The sequence below is a fragment of the Salmo salar genome, chromosome 21, assembly GCF_965601325.2.
Source record: "Salmo salar chromosome 21, fSalSal1, whole genome shotgun sequence".
NCBI lineage: Eukaryota > Metazoa > Chordata > Actinopteri > Salmoniformes > Salmonidae > Salmo > Salmo salar.
In genome coordinates this window covers 40,746,080-40,767,118 of record NC_138311.1, presented here as the reverse complement: position 1 = coordinate 40,767,118, position 21,039 = coordinate 40,746,080, and the positions used below count along the sequence as shown (strand labels likewise).

General features: G+C 41.8%; 1 protein-coding gene across 1 annotated transcript in view; it reads left to right on the top strand.

The window, feature by feature from the left end:
- The first annotated feature begins 1,310 nt into the window (after positions 1-1,310).
- Positions 1,311-21,039, top strand: part of LOC106582302 (ras-related protein Ral-B) — a 52,403-nt gene continuing 32,674 nt past the window's right edge. Inside the window, exon 1 of the mRNA XM_014165252.2 lies at positions 1,311-1,501. The gene's annotated coding sequence lies outside the window, so the exon portion shown is untranslated. The remainder of the gene's footprint in view (positions 1,502-21,039) is intronic.

The window sequence follows — 21,039 nt, the reverse complement described above, 5'->3', positions numbered from 1 at the left end:
TAGCCAATCCATCTGGACTTTAAACACTTTAAACACTTTGAGAAGCGTGATTATTTACGATACTGAAATATTCCATTCATCATCGGCCTTGACCCTATAAAAAGAACTATATGACAATTATGCTACTCTGATTCATCTTCCTTATCAAATCATCAGTCAATCAAATTTCAGTCGAATATCTTCTGTCATTGTAAAACTATCAAAAATAAATATTTCTAAAATAATTTGTGAAATCTTATCTGTCATCTCCATAACTTGAATTCAAATCAAATTTGATTAGTCACATGCGCCGAATACAACAGTGAAATGCATACTTACAAGCCCCTAACCAACAATGCAGTTTATTTTGCCGCTATAATTTGTGTAAATATGCCAATTAGAGACAAAGTGCTGCTTAATGCAATGTTAAATAATTATAACACATTATTTTCTTGGAGTGATAGAGTGTGATAATTATTTTTTATTATTCCCCATAATAGGTCATGGCATTTTTGTCTAATTTCCTTTGACATGTCAGTCTATTCTACTCTAAGATTCTATTCTATTCTAATATTCTATTCTAAGATTCTATTCTAAGATTCGATCCTATTCTATTCTTATCAACAGGTGGCACTATAATACAAATGTATAGGCCTAGGCCAGGGCTCTCCAACTCTCCTTCAAAACCTAAAGGAGGGTAGCTCTCCAGAAACAGGGTTGGAGAGCCCTTGCCTAGGCAATCTCAGCAGATACATCTACACATCTTATTCAATCATCTACCATATGTAATCCATAAAGAAAGACAGACAAAATATAACCGATCATTTTTGAAGACACAAAAATATATGCAGAATTATTTATACACACAAACAAAGATAACTAATATCAATATTCATACAACAGAGTGCTGTGTGACAATTCAAACGCTTTCAAACACAACACTCACTTCCATAAAATAGATAGATTGGTGAAATTACATTTTTAACCCATAGCCTTGACCCATCCATGTCACGCCCGATCAGAGATAACCGTACTACTTCAAGTAATTAGGGAAGGAAGGATGTATCTAACCTATTGAAACGGGCCCATTTGGAGAACGCCAGCGCCTGGGAGCTAGTTTCCAATAATTACCACAGCCACAAAATTGGGTATATCGTAAAAATTCCAGAAAACTAAAAAACAAATGTCTCAATTTAAGGTTAGGGTTAGGCTTAAGTTTAGCAGTGTAGTTAAGGTTAGGGTTAGGTTTAAAATCTAATTTTAAGAAGATAAATTGTGAAAATAGGCGGGGTTTATGACTTTGTGACTGTGGTAACTACTGACGATGATAGGCTCTCGACATCATATCCTGTCGGGTTTCTTCCTCCGTGCACGTCCGGAAGGTGGGGTTTTGTGTTGTAGCGGACAGTTAGTCGTTCTGTGTTAAATCAGTGGTATTTAGCAGCCCTATGCCTCGGTATGCACCATTAACGCGCTTATCAAGATAGCAGCAAGAAAGGAGAGAGGTCAAAATCCTGCTTTGGTAAGCTTTCATAAATATCTCATAAATATAAATTTATTACAGAATATTTATTTAGCTATAGGCTTTGGCTACTTCTCTCTACTTACAGAGTGAGAGGGAAGGAAGGGAGGGAGGGAAGGAAAGAAAGAAGATCTGCCTAGATTGAAATCTGAAAATCTTTTGATTTACAGACTATATAATACATGTCCGTATTTGTGACTGCTCTTTGAAACGAAGAAAATACAATAATTAAAAATAGTGGTAGGGCCTTTCCCAGTTGCACTGATCCAGCTGAAAGCACACTCCCCGAGGCAGGCGGTAACGGATATGTGGCACGAGTATAATAGACGTCCTTTGGAGACAGTCAAAATGTCCTTGTATTTTGATACATTGTTGCAGTCGGCGGTATTATGGACTAAAGCGAACAATATTGCTATAATATTGCTCTTGTAACAAGGCCTAAACAACGATCATTGATGGGTAGGCTACTCTATCACTGCAATATTTTCTTATGTTTATTTTTTTGTCTGGTAGTCAGCTGTTTTAATAACCTCAACTAACAAATTATATTAATCATAGTCTACAAATGTTATGTTGATTGATGCTTTCCCAGTGACGCTCTCAGTGGCCAATACAGCCTTCATCCTGTAGAGGTCACTGATATATTTTCCTTTATATAGCCTACGGTAACAGATGCAGTAGGCCTATTAACTAGGCTACACATTAGATACAGTAACAGTGTGTTTGGCAATTCTATCTCTGATGACTTCCCCAGTTCATTCTTCATCTCTCCTAGGGTCTACCATGGATGATTTTAACTGACCATGCTGTAGGTAAACACTGTTAACACTTATTTAGGAAAATTCTGACTTCATCTACCCGAGAATCTGTAGAAGTGGACACTTCACAGCTTGTTCCTTATTTGCCTTATGCACGTAAATGCTGTGCTGCCGACATGGTTTGTATCATGTATACATTGATATTACCCATGTCTAATGAGGTGGACACACCCAAGGTAGCTCACATGCATGTGTGTTTAGTGAAATCTGACCAGTCAGCAAAACTCCATTTTGCTCGTCTTGTCTGTACGTTAGGACACACCTATTAATCATGGCTTAGTATCTTGGCTCTCTGAAAAGGAATGATGTGTACTGCCTGGTCAAAATATGTCACCAGGTCAACAGAGCAAGGCTACTTAGGCCCTTTAAGTAATGGCATTTTAATTTGGTACTGAAACCGAGGCAGAGTATTTATGGTCCTAATGGTGAATTATGTTAGGTGTTAAAAGTATGTAGGCTAATAATAACACAGATCCTTCCTGGGTATACTCAACAACAATCATGTCATGTAACCTTTAGGAAGTTTAGAAATTACTTCAATATAGCTTTTTTGTTGTGTTTTGATCAGTGCATGCCTGTTATTTTGCAGCTGCTTGTTACTGTTGTTGTTAGGATTACACCTTTACATGTGGCCTTTATCACATGACATGACAGTCTGAGGGACCGTATGGTGTGGAACACCACACCAGGGTGTGAGAGGGGCACACACACACATATATATATATATATATAACACACACACACACACACACACACACACACACACACACACACACACACACACACCATGATATGGTAATATAAGACGCTGAGCTGTGTAATAGTAACATTACCATACGTGGCTCAAGGTGGAGAAAGTCCTAGTTTAATTTGGTCCCTGAAGGAATACAGCCTGGAAAAACCCAGACATTTTTACTAGGTCTGTTCTCTCATGTGCTAGTGCCACATTGGACTCTGGAGCGCAGCAACCTTAAAGGATACTCCACCCCAAAAACTATATATGTATATATATAAAATCAAGTTTTCAAGATATGTAACTTTTAAAATACAGAAATCATCCCCATGTGATGCGTTTTGCTGACACTATTGCATTTTTTTGTGGTGACTCGCGGAACTCTGGAGATCCTCAAGGTACCCCTGGAGTTACTAAAGAAACCATTGCTAAGCTGAGGCATGGCTTTACGATAGATCTTTTTTGGCTGCCCGTTAGAGTTAATGTAATTCCTGTTCATCTGTTCTGTTGTATTGTCATCACATGTTTAAGTTATGAAGATGAGTCTGTGATGGTAGGAGTGCAATTTTTGGAGAAATTGGACCCCTGCCTTTCAGCCAGCTGATCCATTTTTGGTTTCAGGGTTGGAATTCAGTGCAGTGTAATCGGAGAAGGTAACCCGAAATGGTCCTGTGATAATTGTTTGTGTTTCTGCTGGTCAGAGGGAGCTGGCGCTCTGCGCCAAGCGAATGGAGACGGGATGTGACTTGTTTTGCTCTCAAGAAAAGGGCGCCATTTAAAGGAGTGATTACTGGGGTAGTGGTAAATGTGAAAGCGGACCAACTGAAGGGGAAGATTCCCTGTGTTTGTGATGCTCGTCGTTTGGTGCGACGCAGACAGGGTGTCGTGAGTGGTGAAACAGAAGAGTCAATGTCTGTTCTTTTGAGTTTTGATGTTGGTTCTTTGCCTGACAAAGTGATGTTAGGATATTTCAGCTATCCTGTACGAGCTTTTGTGCCGAACACATTGTTGTTACAGGTGTCAAGCTTATGTGCATGTGACAGCAGTCTGTAGGAAGGAGGTTCCTAGATGTGAAAAAATAAATAATAATAAATCAATATTGATCAGTATAAGGGAGTTATACTCCAGTCTAGTTGGTGGTGGTAATGCAACATTTAATATATTGGATGCCAACCGCCGTTAAACCTCATCGAAGAAGAAGAACATCTTAAGGTTGAACACTGACAGTTTTGTAGCTTCAATGAGGCACGAGTTCCTCAAGAGCCTATGCAAATCTCAAATATGGAATATTTACCACTATTACTCTATGTAATCAGCAATATGAATATTATATTAGAATATGTAATATGCATAAATATTCAAGGTACATTTTTAATTAGCAGTGTACAAACTTAACATGATGAACGGGAATTACATTAATGCTAACGGGTGAACAGAAATAACTATCTCAAAGCCACGCCTCAAATAAGCCACACCGCAAATATGAAAGGCTGCCACCTCTACAATATATTATTAAAAAGGTAAAACATTTAATCCTTACAATCACATAAAGGTTCCGGTATGAATCTTTACACAGGCGTTCCTCAAATACCTTTTTCAGAGGGATTCCTCGAGGAACCTTCTCAACTGGAAAGGTTCCGCTGGTGTGGTATTTAAGCTTTGACCAATCCCCAAGGTTTATAAGACCCTGGGTTTAATAATAATTAGGCAAAGACTCATCTTATGCAAAAGGTCCGTACAGTTTATTCAGAGAATGTTCTAAAGTCAAAAAAGGCAAAGACATGTCTTTTTATAACTCTCACCCCCACCTATGCCCACACAGACAAACAAACAGTAGGTGGGATGTATCTTTCCCCACAGTCCACATTCCTTGTTTATCACTACCAGGCTGGCAGTTCTATCCTCCCGAGATTAGAGGGACCTTGACAGGACTCCCTTTCCTGTCGTAAGTTTCTTAGAGTTCCAACCAGGTCAGGTCATGTATAGTTTAATTGTCTTCTGTATTTTCTTAGACACACACACATATTTCTCTCCCTTACTGGTCTCGAACAAACCTTATTGGACTTAAGTTTAACACTCTAATTATTCATTATACATGTTACATAATCTAATAATTACTAATAGTTATGTTTGTCTAATTATTCATAATACATGTAACATAATCTAATAATTACGTTTCAGGGTGGAATTCTTTAGTCATTACCTTAAACATATAAATTCCCTTATCACAACCCAAAAGGTCCTTATAGGCACCTCCTTCGGGCTCCCGAGTAGCGCAGTGGTGTAAGACACTGCATCTCAGTGCAAGAGGTGTCACTGCAGTACCTGGTTCAAATCCAGGCTGCATCACTTCCGGCCGTGATTGGGTGGCACACAATTGGCCCAGCATTGTCCGGGTTTGGCCGGGGTAGACCGTCATTATAAATAACAATTTGTTCTTAACTGACTTGCCTAGAAAAATCCAAAGTAATAGTGTAGGAAATAAAGGAATCACAATGAAATTAATGAAATCAGAATTGTATCTGGCTAGATATTGCATATGTAAACAGGCCTACACTGAACACATATAAACTCAACATTCAACATTTTTGCCAATTGCACGCTCCCTCAAAACTTGAGACATCTGTGGCATTGTGTTGTGTGACAAAATTGCACATTTTAGGGGCCTTTTATTGTCCCCAGCACCTGTCCCCGGCACCTGTGTAATGATCCTGTTTAATCAGCTACTTGATATGCCACACCTGTCAGGTGGATGGATTATCTTGGCAAAGGAGAAATGCTCACTAACTGGGATGTAAACAAATTTGTGCACAACATTTGAGAGAAATAAGCTTTTTATTCATATGGAACATTTCTGGGATCTTTTATGTCAGCTCATGAAACATGGGATCAATACTTTATATGTTGCGTTTTATATTTTTGTTCAGTATATTAGTACAGGTGGTGTCGTCTTGCGCTTTCCCTTCCTTGTGTTCTCTATGTTTCAGAAAGCACTCAAAATAAGGTTGCATTCTGAGCATTCATCTATCTTTGAAGGCGGAGTGTAGAGGCTGCACTATCAGATCCTCATTTAGGTCCTCTTAACAAGATAACACATCTTTTTACAGCAGGTGTCATGTCTAGTCTTAATTCACATCTTTTGGAGTAACTTCAGACAACCAGTCTGACAAGGCATTCACATTCTCATTCCCACAGCTGGTGTGTTCGTGCTAGGTTTGTTTGTCCCTACCTGAATAAACAGTTTTGTTTACGTCCCATTAAAGTTAAAGGATTATGAATGTCTTATGACAAGGATTATGAATTGGTAATGGCCTTGGGTATGCATGGTTGTCAGAAAGGAATTACTTTTTCAGAAGAGAAACTGTCAAGAATTTGGACTTGACATTCTGCTGCTGTTCTGCTGCTGTTCTATCTCAGAGAAGCCGCTTTATTTCACTGACTGCTTGTGAAGGACTGGCTGCATCTCTGTTTTTAAGAGGTGGAGAAAGGTCCTGAGAATGGGACTCGACTGGTCCTGAATTCCTTCTCTCCCCCTGACCCCAAGGCACTAACTCAGTTACTGGATGTTTATTTTCACCATCTCTGAGCTGTCTCTTTCGTTTAGAATGTTACTTTCTAATGTAATCCCTATGGTTACTTTCTGTTAAAGCAGAAAGAATATGAGTATTATCTGATATACAAGTAGCAGGAGAGCCAAAACGATACGTTTCCTCCAGGGTGCTTTCTTTCCAGTTTAACCTAACCATGGTTCAGTTAGCTCCGATTCGAGACCAGGAACCTCATGCCCTTTTAACAATCTTCCTAGAGACCTTAGATGGCTTACTCTGGCCTGTTTTCCAAAAAATAATTCAGAATGTAATGTCATCTGAGTTAGAAGACCATCTGCTAATGGTCTAGGCATTGAAGGTTGGGTTATACTGGCACCGATATACAGGTATTTTATGACATCTTGGGATGAGCTCCATTTTTCAGAGACTGATTCAGAAAGAGACCGTTCATTATGCCATCAATCTACTGCTCTGGTCGGAGGGAATGCTGCATATTCTCTCTGCAGGAGTGTCAGCTCCTATCAGTGACCTGGTGATTAATGCCCTGTTGGCTGCCCCTTGTGCCTACTAGAGAGAGGAGAGATAGGGGTCTTGTGGGTACCATCTACACCTGGGTGCAAATACTATTTGAAATTCAAAATACTTTAGCTGTGCTCGATTGGGCTTGAGCTTGGCGAAATGTAACCAAACCCCGCCCGCCTGGTACTCCAGGTAGACTAAAGCAAATGCTCAGTGTTTTTTAATGATTTCAAATATAAATTGACCCCAGGTCTGGGTCTTAGTTGGTACTAGAGGTCCACCTATTATGATTTTTCAACGCCGATACCGATTATTAGAGGACCAAAAAAAGCTGATACCAATTAATCGGCCGATGATTGATTTAATTTATTTATTTGTAATAATGGCAATTACAACAATACTGAATAAAAACTTTTATTTTAACTTAATATAATACATCAATAAAATGAATTTAGCCTCAAATAAATAATGAATCATGTTCAATTTGGTTTAAACAATGTAAAATCAAAGTGTTGGAGAAGAAAGTAAAAGTGCAATATGTGCCATGTAAAAAAGCTAACGTTTAAGTTCCTTGCTCAGAACATGAGAACATATGAAAGCTGGTGGTTCCTTTTTAACATGAGTCTTCAATATTCCCAGGTAAGAAGTTTTAGGTTGTAGTTATTATAGGACTATTTCTCTCTCAACCATTTGTATTTCATATACCTTTGACTATTGGATGTTCTTATAGGCACTATAGTATTGCCAGTGTAACAGTATAGCTTCCGTTCCTCTCCTCGCTCCTACCTGGGCTCGAACCAGGGACACATCGACAACAGCCACCCTCGAAGCATCGTTACCCATCGTTCCACAAAAGCCGCGGCCCTTGCAGAGAAAGGGGAACAATTACTTCAAGGTCTCAGAGCGAGAGACATCACCGACTGAAACGCTATTAGCGCTCACCCCGCTAACTAGCTAGCAATTTCATATCGGTTACACCAGCCTAATCTCGGGAGTTGATAGGCTTGAAGTCATAAACAGCTCAATGCTTGAAGCACAGCTAAGAGCTGCTGGCAAATGCACGAAAGTGCTGTTTGAATGAATGCTTATGAGCCTGCTGCTGCCTACCACCGCTCAGTCAGACTGCTCTATCAATTATCAAATCATAGACTTAATTATAACATAATAACACACAGAAATACAAGTCTTAGGTCATTAATATGGTCAAATCCGGAAACGATCATTTAGAAAACAAAACGTTTATTCTTTCAGTGAAATATGGAACCGTTAGGTATTTTATCTAACGGGTGGCAACCCTAAGTCTAAATATTGCTGTTTCATTGCACAACCTTCAATGTTATGTCATAATTATGTACAATTCTGGCAAATTAATTACGGTCTTTGTTAGGCAGAAATGGTCTTCACATAGTTCGCAACAAGCCAGGTGGCCCAAACTGCTGCATATACCCTGACTCTGCTTGCACGGAATGCAAGAGAAGTGACACAATTTCCCTAGTTAAAAGAAATCCATGTTAGCAGGCAATATTAACTAAATATGCAGGTTTAAAAATATATACTTGTGTATTGATTTTAAAGAAAGGCATTGATGTTTATGGTTAGGTACACATTGGTGCAACGACAGTGCTTTTTTTGCGAATGCGCTTGTTAAATCACCTGTTTGGTGAAGTAGGATGTGATTCGATTAGAAATTAACAGGCACCGCATCGATTATATGCAACGCAGGACAAGCTAGGTAAACTAGTAATATCATCAACCATGTGTAGTTAACTAATGATGATGTTAAGATAAGTTTAATGCTAGCTAGCAACTTCCCTTGGCTCCTTGCTGCACTCGCGTAACAGGTAGTCAGCCTGCCACGCAGTCTCCTCGTGGAGTGCAATGTTATGAAAACTTGAAGTCAACCCTAATTAATCGGCCATTCCGATTAATCGGTCGACCTCTAGTTGGTACCAGCCCTTCACTCTCTCTGCCGCATAAACATGTCTACTAGCAGAGCCTCTCTAGGGAGGCTGGGCTGAGGCAGACTCTCCTCTCCCCATAATGTACCCCTGTCTGTCACCTAGTCAGCTCCTCCACCTCTCCTCCAGCTCTGCTCAAATTCACCTAGAGCCCAGACCAATCATGGTCGACTGACTTTGATAAGGAAAAAGTAGGCCTACATGAGGAAAAAGGGTTCTTCTAAATTGTCTTTTTGGCCCTGCTTAACTTATCCGCCAGCTACTTTGTAGTTGTTGTATCCATCTTGCCTTCTTTCCCCCTCTCCCTTCTCTCCTTCATTTCATATCTTTCTCTCTCTCTGGGTGAAGCTGAGAATCTCTTTACAAAATGCTTGTTTTCAATTCAATTTCAGTTTTAGGGCTTTATTGGCATGGGAAACGTATGTTTACATTGCCAAAGCAAGTCAAATAGATAAAACAAAAGTGAAATAAATAAACAAACAATTAGCAGTAAACATTACTTACAAAAGTTCCAAAATAATAAAGACATTTCAAATGTCATGTCTGTGTATATATACAGTGTTTTAATGATGTGCATATAGTTAAAGTAAGAAAGGGAAAATAAATAAACAAATATAGGTTGTATTTACAATGGTGTTTGTTCTTCACTGGTTGCCCTTTTCTTGTGGCAACAGTTCTCACATCTTGCTGCTGTGATGGCACACTGTGGTATTTCACCCAATAGATATGGGAGTTTATCAAAATTTGATTTGTTTTCAAATTCTTTGTGGGTCTGTGTAATCTGAGGGAAATATGTGTCTCTAATATGGTCATACATTGGGCAGGAGGTTAGGAAGTGCAGCTCAGTTTCCACCTCATTTTGTGGGCAGTGTGCACATAGCCTGTCTTCTCTTGAGAGCCAGGTCTGCCTTCGGCGGCCTAGATCTTCTGCACAGATTCTGTCAGACCTGGGCCCTGACAGTAAATCTCAGTAAGACAAAAATAATGGTGTTCCAAAAAAGGTCCAGTTCCTAGGACTACGAATACAAATTCCATCTAGACACCGTTGCCCTAGAGCACACAACACTGTGAATGATCTGAGAGACAAGGCAAGAAGGGCCTTCTATGCCAATTAAAGGAACATAAAATTCGACATACCAATTAGGATCTGGCTAAAAATACTTGAATCAGTTATAGAACCCATTGCCCTTTATGGTTGTGAGGTCTGGGGTCCACTCACCAACGTTTGTACAAGGAGGATATTTTTGCAGAATCCTGCATGCAGAGTCTCAATTTGGTGTTTGTCCCATTTTGTGAATTCTTGGTTGGTGAGCGGACCCCAGACCTCACAACCATAAAGGGAAATGGGTTCTATAACTGATTCAAGTATTTTTAGCCAGATCCTAATTGGTATGTCGAATTTTATGTTCCTTTTGATGGCATAGAAGGCTCTTCTTGCCTTGTCTCTCAGATCATTCACAGCGTTGTGTGCTCTAGGGCAACGGTGTCTAGATGGAATTTGTATTCATGGGCCTAGGAACTGGACCTTTTTTGGAACAACATTATTTTTGTCTTACTGAGATTTACTGTCAGGGCCCAGGTCTGACAGAATCTGTGCAGAAGGTCTAGGTGCTGCTGTAGGCCCTCCTTGGTTGGGGACAGAAGCACCAGATCATCATCAAACAGTAGACATTTGACTTCAGATTCTAGTAGGGTGAGGCCGGGTGCTGCAGACTGTTCTAGTGCCCTCACCTATTCATTGATATGTATGTTGAAGAGGGTGGGGCTTAAGCTGCATCCCTGTCTCACCCACCGGCCCCGTGGAAAGAAATGTCTGGGGGGTTATTGCCAATTTTAACCGCACACTTGTTGTTTGTGTACATGGATTTCATAATGTCGTATATTTTTCCCCCAACACCACTTTCCATCAATTTGTATAGAAGGCCCTCGTGCCAAATTGAGTCGAAAGCTTTTTTGAAATCAACAAAGCATGAGAAGACTTTGCCTTTTCTTTGGTTTGTTTGTTTGTTTGTTTGTCGATTAGGGTGTGCAGGGTGAATACGTGGTCTGTTGTACAGTCATTTGGTAAAAAGCCAATTTGACATTTGCTCAGTACATTGTTTTCGCTGAGGAAATGTATGAGTCTGTTGTTAATGATAATACAGAGGATTTTCATAAGGTTGCTGTTGACGCAATTCAATTTCAACACTTTATTGGCATGGGAAACATATGTTTACATTGCCAAAGCAAGTGAAATACATAAACAATAAAAATGGACAGTAAACGCTACACTCACAAAAGTTCCAAAGGAATAGAGACATTTCAAATGTCATATGTCTATATACATATTATGTCTCTCTCTCTCATTTTCTTTCTTTCCTTCCTTCCACGTATATCTCTCTGACTGAAGCCGGGATGTATTCACAAAATGCTTGTTTTCTCACTGCGTGTCCCATCAAGCCCTAGGAGGTGGCTGGTCCCCCTGAGCCAGTGCTCCTAACACAGGACGTTAAGACTAAGCATAGGCTCACTACCATGGGAACAGGGTTCGACAAGAATCAGACGTGTCCTCCTTAGCCCTAAATGGTATGGAATCCAATGTTTGGAGTCTGTTTTTAACCTTTTTTGTGATTATTTTCATTTTAACACCAAGCAAAATTACTAAAAAGCAAACGGGGCTGTATTTTGAAGTAGGTTGTTGCAGAACCGTCGTTGTGAAACAAGGCTAGCTGTAGCTCTACCATGCTACACTCTAATTTCTCAATGAACAACAATGTCCCATGGTCTCAAAGCCTAGGCCCACCTTTACATTTTAGTCATTTAGCATAGGCTGTTATCCAGAGTGACTTACAGTCATGAGTGCATACATTTCCATACTGGTCCACCATGGGAATCGAACCACAACCCTGGTGTTGCAAGCACCATGCTCTACTAAGTGAGCCACACGGGAGCCATGCCTCTGTCCTCTGCCATCAGTCTGTCCCTGACTGTGTGCTTTGTTGAGGTAGGCCTCAATCACATTTGTACAGTGAGGGAAAAAAGTATTTGATCCCCTGCTGATTTTGTAAGTTTTCCCACTGACAAAGAAATGTTCAGTCTATAATTTTAATGGTAGGTTTATTTGGACAGTGAGAGACAGAATAACCACAAAAAAATCCAGAAAAACACATGTCAAAAATGTTATAAATTGATTTGCATTTTAATGAGGGAAATAAATATTTGACTCCCTCTCAATCAGAAAGATTTCTGGCTCCCAGGCGTCTTTTATACAGGTAACGAGCTGAGATTAGGAGCACACTCTTAAAGGGAGTGCTCCTAATCTCAGCTTGTTACCTGTATAAAAGACACCTGTCCACAGAAGCAATCAATCAATCAGATTCCAAACTCTCCACCATGGCCAAGACCAAAGAGCTCTCCAAGGATGTCAGGGACAAGATTGTAGACCTACACAAAGCTGGAATGGGCTACAAGACCATCGCCAAGCAGCTTGGTGAGAAGGTGACAACAGTTTTTGCGATTATTCGCAAATGGAAGAAACACAAAAGAACTGTCAATCTCCCTCGGCCTGGGGCTCCATGCAACATCTCACCTCGTGGAGTTGCAATGATCATGAGAACGGTGAGGAATCAGCCAAGAACTACACGGGAGGATCTTGTCAATGATCTTAAGGCAGCTGGGACCATAGTCACCAAGAAAACAATTGGTAACACACTACGCCGTGAAGGACTGAAATCCTGCAGCGCCTGCAAGGTCCCCCTGCTCAAGAAAGCACATATACATGCCTGTCTGAAGTTTGCCAATGAACATCTGAATGATTCAGAGGACAACTGGGTGAAAGTGTTGTGGTCAGATGAGACCAAAATGGAGCTCTTTGGCATCAACTCAACTCGCTGTGTTTGGAGGAGGAGGAATGCTGCCTATGACCCCCAAGAACACCATACCCACCGTCAAACATGGAGGTGGAAACATTATGCTTTGGGGGTGTTTTTCTGCTAAGGGGACAGGACAACTTCACCGCATCAAAGGGACGATGGACGGGGCCATGTACCGTCAAATCTTGGGTGAGAACCTCCTTCCCTCAGCCAGGGCATTGAAAATGGCTCGTGGATTGATATTCCAGCATGACAATGACCCAAAACACACGGCCAAGGCAACAAAGGAGTAGCTCAAGAAGAAGCACATTAAGGTCCTGGAGTGGCCTAGCCAGTCTCCAGACCTTAATCCCATAGAAAGTCTGTGGAGGGAGCTGAAGGTTCGAGTTGCCAAACGTCAGCCTCGAAACCTTAATGACTTGGAGAAGATCTGCAAAGAGGAGTGGGACAAAATCCCCCCTGAGATGTGTGCAAACCTGGTGGCCAACTACAAGAAAAGTCTGACCTCTGTGATTGCCAACAAGGGTTTTGCCACCAAGTACGAAGTCATGTTTTGCAGAGGGGTCAAATACTTATTTCCCTCATTAAAATGCAAATCAATTTATAACATTTTTTATATGTGTTTTTCTGGATTTTTTTTAATGTTATTCTGTCTCTCACTGTTCAAATGAACCTACCATTAAAATTATAGACTGATCATTTCTTTGTCAGTGGGCAAACATACAAAATCAGCAGGGGATCAAATACTTTTTTTCCCTCACTGTATGTTAGACTGTCTCTCTTTGTGCCTGCTTTGTATGGTAGTGTCTCTGTGCCTGCCTGTGCTCTATTGAGGTAGTTGGCCTGAATCCCATTTGACTGACTCTGGCTGTGTATCAATGTCTCTGTGCCTGCTTGTGCCGGGGGACGCTGCTCGTGTGCCTCTCAGGCTGATTACAGTACATGCCACTGCAGATGTGTGACATTCTCCCGGTCATGTCGAGCGCCAGCAGCCCCTCTCTATCTTGGTAATGGAACAGTGGTTTATGGTGCCAGAGCTGCACTAGCAGCGTGTTATAAAGCAGTAGTGGGAGATAGAGAGACAGGGGTCTGGAGTCTGCTCAGTGCTATGAGAGCCCAGACAGAGAGACAGGGGTCTGGAGTCTGCTCAGTGCTATGAGAGCCCCGGCTGTGTCAGTGGGATGTGGGCCTGATATGTCTGTTTCCATCACCATTGCTCTCACTGGGATAGTTTGATTTTAAGCCACTATGGCCACATAGCATCTGAGTGAGTGGGATGTGTGGGATAGATTTGAGTGTCACAATCAGATGTGGTCAGAGAGAGAACTGGCATTCATAAAAGGATGCTTCCCCTGTAGATCTTGTAGCACCATAAGGAAATGTAACTTTGTATGTCCTCAGACTTCTAGGACCTATGAGATTAGTCATGTATAACTTACACTACTAACGGAATTATTTATATGTTACAGTATTCTTGTAATAAGATTTATATTGGAAAAACATCCAGCGCCTTGAATGTACGTCTTGGAGAGCATAAATTCACTATTAGATGTCAATATATCACCCTTCGCCAGTTGCGAGACACTTTATAGAACAAAATCATTCTATTAATTAATTGCGTTGCATCAGGATCGAAAAAGTTCAACCACCACGTAGAGGAGGTGACTATGACAACAAATTACTCCAAAGAGAAGCCATATGGATATACACTACCATTCAAAAGTTTGCGGTCCCTTAGAAATGTCCTTGTTTTTGAAAGAAATGTCCTTGTTTTTGAAAGAAAAGCAAAAACATTTGTCAATTTTTAAAATAACATCAAATTGATCAGAAATACAGTGTAGACATTGTTAATGTTGTAAATGACTATTGTAGCTGGAAACGGCAGATTTTTATGGAATATCTACATAGGCGTACAGAGGCCCATTATCAGCAACCATCACTCCTGTGTTCCAATTGCACGTTGTGTTAGCTAATCCAAGTTTATCATTTTAAAAGCCTAATTGATCATTAGAAAACCCATTTGCAATAATGTTAGCACAGCTGAAAACTGTTGTCCTGATTAACGAAGCAATACAACTGGCCTTCTTTAGACTAGTTGAGTATCTGGAGCAACAGCATTTGTGGGTTCGATTACAGGCTCAAAATGGCCAGAAACAAAGTACTTTCTTCTGAAACTCATCAGTCTATTCTTGTTCTGAGAAGGCTATTCCATGCGAGAAATCGCCAAGAAACTGAAGATCTCGTACAACGCTGTGTACTATTCCCTTCACAGAACAGTGCAAACTGTCTCTGACCAGAATAGAAAGAGGGGAGGCCCCGGTGCACAACTGAGCAAGAGGACAATTACATTAGTGTCTAGTTTGAGGAACAAATCAAAATCAAATTTATTTATATAGCCCTTCTTACATCAGCTGATATCTCAAAGTGCTGTACAGAAACCCAGCCTAAAACCCCAAACAGCAAGCAATGCAGGTAGAAGCACGGTGGCTAGGAAAAACTCCCTAGAAAGGCCAAAACCTAGGAAGAAACCTAGAGAGGAACCAGGCTATGAAGGGTGGCCAGTCCTCTTCTGGCTGTGCCGGGTGGAGATTATAACAGCACATGGCCTAGATGTTCAAATGTTCATAAATGACCAGCATGGTCAAATAATAATAATCATAGTAGTCGTCAAGGGTGCAACAAGTCAGTAACACAAGAGTAAGTGTCAGTTGGCTTTTTCATAGCCGATCTTTGAAGGTATCTCTACCGCTCCTGCTGTCTCTAGAGAGTTGAAAACAGCAGGTCTGGGACAGGTAGCACGTCCGGTGAATAGGTCAGGGTTCCAGCAGGTCTGGGACAGCAGGTCTGGGACAGGTAGCACGTCCGGTGAATAGGTCAGGGTTCCAGCAGGTCTGGGACAGCAGGTCTGGGACAGGTAGCACGTCCGGTGAATAGGTCAGGGTTCCAGCAGGTCTGGGACAGCAGGTCTGGGACAGGTAGCATGTCCGGTGAACAGGTCAGGGTTCCATAGCTGCAGGCAGAACAGTTGGAACTGGAGCACGGCCAGGTTAACTGGGGACAGCAAGGAGTCATCAAGCCAGGTAGTCCTGAGGCATGGTCCTAGGGCTCAGGTCCTCCGAGAGAGAGAAAGAAAGAAAGAAAGAGAGAAAGAGAGAATTAGAGAGAGCATATTTAAATTCACACAGGACACCGGAAAAGACAAGAAATACTCCAGATGTGACAGACTGACCCTGGCCCCCCGACACATAAACTACTGCAGCATAAATACCGGAGGCTGAGACAGGAGGGGTCAGGAGACACTGTGGCCCCATCCGATGAAACCCCCGGACAGGGCCAAACAGGTAGGATATAACCCCACCCACTTTGCCAAATCACAGCCTCCACACCACTGGAGGGATATCTCCAACCACCAACATACCATCCCGGGACAAGGCCGAGTATAGCCCACAAAGATCTCCGCCACGGCACAGCCCAAGGGGGGCACCAACCCAGACAGGAAGACCACGTCAGTGACTCAACCCACTCAAGTGACGCACCCCTCCCAGGGACGGCATGGAAGAACACCAGCAAGCCAGTGACTCAGCCCCCGTAATAGGGGTAGAGGCAGAGAATCCCAGTGGAAAGAGGGGAAACCGGCCAGGCAGAGACAGCAAGGGCGGTTCGTTGCTCCAGCCTTTCCGTTCACCTTCACACCCCTGGGCCAGACTACACTTAATCATAGGACCTACTGAAGAGATGTGTCTTCAGTAAAGACTTAAAGGTTGAGACTGAGCCTGCGTTTCTCACATGGGTAGGCAGACTATTCCATAAAAATGGAGCTCTATAGGAGAAAGCCCTGCCTCCAGCTGTTTGCTTAGAAATTCTAGGAACAATTAGGAGGCCCGCGTCTTGTGACCGTAGCGTACGTGTAGGTATGTACGGCAGGACCAAATCGGAAAGATAGGTAGGAGCAAGCCCATGTAATGCTTTGTAGGTTAGCAGTAAAACCTTGACGCCTCACAAGTCCTCAACTGGCAGCTTCATTAAATATTACCCTCAAAACACCAGTCTCAATGTCAACAGTGAAGAGGCGACTCCGGGACGCTGGCCTTCTAGGCATAGTTGCAAAGAAAAAGCCATGTCTCAGACTGGCCAATAAAAATAAGAGATTGGTAAAAGAACACAGACACTGGACAGAGGAACTCTGTCTTTTCTTTTTATTGGCCAGTCTGAGATATGGCTTTTTTATTGCAACTCTGCCTAGAAGGCCAGCTTTCCGGAGTCGCCTCTTCACTGTTGACGTTGAGACTGCTTTTTTGCGGGTACTATTAAATTAATAAACTTTCTCCCCAATTTCGTGGTATTCAATTGGTAGTTACAGTCTTGTGTCATCGCTGCAACTCCCTTATGGACTCGGGAGAGGCGAAGGCCGAGAGCCGTGCATCCTCCGAAACACGACCTAGCCAAGCCGCACTGCTTCTTGACACAATGCCCACTTAACCCGGAAGCCAGCCCCACCAATGTGTCGGAGGAAACACTGTACACCTGGCGACCGTGTCAGCGTGCACTGCGCCCGGCCCGCCACAGTAGTCAATAGTGCGCGATGGGACAAGGACATCCCTGCCGGCCAAACCCTCCCCTAACCCGGATGATGCTGGGCCAATTGTGCGCCGCCCCACGGGTCTCCTGGTCGGAGCCTGGACTCAAACTCAGAATCGCTAGTGGCACAGCTAGCACTGCGATGCAGTGCCTTAGACCATTGTGCCACTTGAGAGGCCCCTGTGACCCCAAACCTTTGAACGGTAGTGTATACATTAAATTCTGTATCTCCACAGTGTTTAACCTCTTACATCTAGACGTTCCGCTAGCGGAACACCTGCTCCAATATCCAATGATAGGCGTGGCGCGAATTCCAAATTCCTCAAAAATACAAAAACTTCAATTTTTCAAACATATGACTATTTCACAGCATTTTAACCTGTTGGGGATAGGGGGCAGTATTTGCACGGCTGGATAAAAAACGTACCTGATTTAATCTGGTTACTACTCCTGCCCAGTAACTAGAATATGCATATAATTATTGGCTTTGGATAGAAAACACCCTAAAGTTTCTAAAACTGTTTGAATGGTGTCTGTGAGTATAACAGAACTCCTATGGCAGGCCAAAACCTGAGAAGATTTCAAGCAGGAAGTGGCCTGCCTGAGAAGTAGTGTTTCATCTTGGCTCTTTTTATTGAAGACTCAGGATCTGTGCAATAACGTGACACTTCCTACGTCTTCCATAGGGTCTCAGAGCCCGGGAAAACGTTGAACGATATCGAGGCAGGCTCTGGCTGAAACACTTTATCGCTTTTGGCAAGTGGCCACTCAGAGTACTATGGGCTTAGGCGCGTGCCCGCTTCGACCGAATGGTTTCTTTTCCTTTGTCTGTTTATCTAAACGCAGATTCCCGGTCGGAATATTATCGCTTTTTTATGAGAAAAATGGCATAAAAATTGATTTTAAACAGCGGTTGACATGCTTCGAAGTACGGTAATGGAATATTTAGAATTCTTTTGTCACGAATTGCGCCATGCTCGTCACCCTTATTTAGCCTTTAGGATAGTGTCTAGAACGCACGAACAAAACGCCGCTGTTTGGATATAACAATGGATTATTTTGGACCAAACCAACATTTGTTATTGAAGTAGAAGTCCTGGGAGTGCATTCTGACGAAGACAACAAAGGTAAGAACATTTTTCTTATAGTAAATCTGACTTTGATGAGTGCTAAACCTGCTGGGTGTCTAAATAGCTAGCCCTGTGATGCCGGGCTATCTACTGAGAATATTGCAAAATGTGCTTTCACCGAAAAGCTATTTTAAAATCGGACATATCGAGTGCATAGAGGAGTTCTGTATCTATAATTCTTAAAATAATTGTTTGAAATCGGACAGTGTGGTTAGATAAAGGAGAGTCTTGTCTTTAACCTCTATGGGCTAGGTGGGACGCTTGCGTCCCACCTACTCAACAGCCAGTTGAATCCTGTGGCGCGTTATTCAAATCCTTAGATATGCTATTACTTCAATTTTTCAAAAATATGACTATTTTACACCATTTTAAAGATAAGACTCTCGTTAATCTAACCACACTGTCCGATTTCAAAAAGGCTTTACAACGAAAGCAAAACATTAGATTATGTCAGCAGAGTACCCAGCCAGAAATAATCAGACACCCATTTTTCAAGCTAGCATATAATGTCACATAAACCCAAACCACAGCTAAATGTAGCACTAACCTTTGATGATCTTCATCAGATGACAACCCTAGGACATTATGTTATACAATACATGCATGTTTTGTTCAATCAAGTTCATATTTATATCAAAAACCAGCTTTTTACATTAGCATGTGACTAGCATGTGACTAGCATTCCCACCGAACACTGTCGGTGAATTTACTAAATTACTCACGATAAACGTTCACAAAAAGCATAACAATTATTTTAAGAATTATAGATACAGAACTCCTCTATGCACTCGATATGTCCGATTTTAAAATAGCTTTTCGGTGAAAACACATTTTACAATATTCTAAGTACATAGCCCAGCAATCACGGGCTAGCTATTTAGACACCCGGCAAGTTTAGCCTTCACCAAAATCAGATTTACTATAACAAAAATGTTGTTACCTTTGTTGTCTTCGTCAGAATGCACTCCCAGGACTGCTACTTCAATAACAAATGTTGGTTTGGTCCCAAATAATCCATCGTTATATCCGAATAGCGGCGTTTTGTTCGTGCGTCCCAGACACTATCCGAAATGGTAAATCAGGGTCGTGCGCATGGCACAATTCGTGACAAAAAAATTCTAAATATTCCATTACCGTACTTCGAAGCATGTCAACCGCTGTTTAAAATCAATTTTTATGCAATTTATCTCGTAAAAAAGCGATAATATTCCGACCGGGAATCTCCTTTTCGGCAAACAGAGGAAAAATCACAAAGACGGGGGCGGCCAGGGCACACGCCTAAGCCCACAGTCCCTTGATCGGCCACTTGAGAAAGGCGATAATGTTTTTCAGCCTGGGGCTGGGATGACGACATTCAGGTTTTTCCCGGGCTCTGAGCGCCCATGGAAGACGTAGGAAGTGTCACGTTAGAGCAGAGATCCTTTGTAAAAGATAGAGATGGCAAAGAAGTTCAAGAAATGGTCAGACAGGCCACTTCCTGTAAAGGAATCTCTCAGGTTTTGACCTGCCATTTGAGTTCTGTTATACTCACAGACACCATTCAAACAGTTTTAGAAACTTTGGAGTGTTTTCTATCCAAAGCCAATAATGATATGCATATTCTAGTTACTGGGCAGGAGTAGTAACCAGATTAAATCGGGTACGTTTTTTATCCGGCCGTGAAAATACTGCCCCCTAGCCATAACAGGTTAAATTAAGAATTCGATTTCACCTCCTTCCTATAAGCCACATTTAGAATGTTATACAAGAACACTGTCCATATCAGATTTTGCATATTGTTTATGAGTTGGCCCCACATATGTCTGAACGTCTTAGCCCACCACAAAGGACATCAATTCACATGAATTGATGTGATGTATTTAGGTGAGACACCTGGGGCGATTGATTTGCCCTTCGTGCCCGCTCCCATACCCTATAATTCTATCTTTTTGTGACTAATTTGTATACAGGTAGACCAGAGGGGCCGAGTCCCTGATTGGCAGATGAGTGGCAACCCTGATTAGATGCGCTTTCTGCCCATCTGTTATTCTTTAAAAATGCTGTTTTGAATTCAAGAAAATTGTACTTACACACTGAAGGCTGTAAAGCCAAAATGTCTGTGTACGCTATCCTCAATGCAGTAAAAAATGTCAAACTTTGATTAATGAAGATTTATGCAACATTTGACTGCGAACCCATTACACCTCTTCGTTTGTCAGATATGATTGTTGCCATCACTCTGATTGCTTTGGTTTGTGTGTTGGATTGGGCCTACTGATTGGGCCTATACATTAGTCCTACAACTGTTAACAGATTAGAGCCATGACTGAGTGTTGGCCTCATGAGAACTAGGAGAGTAGGATGCAGATTCTTTGTTGGAAATCATGGAGAGGGAGCTGTAAATGTGTAGAAGAGCTCAAGAAA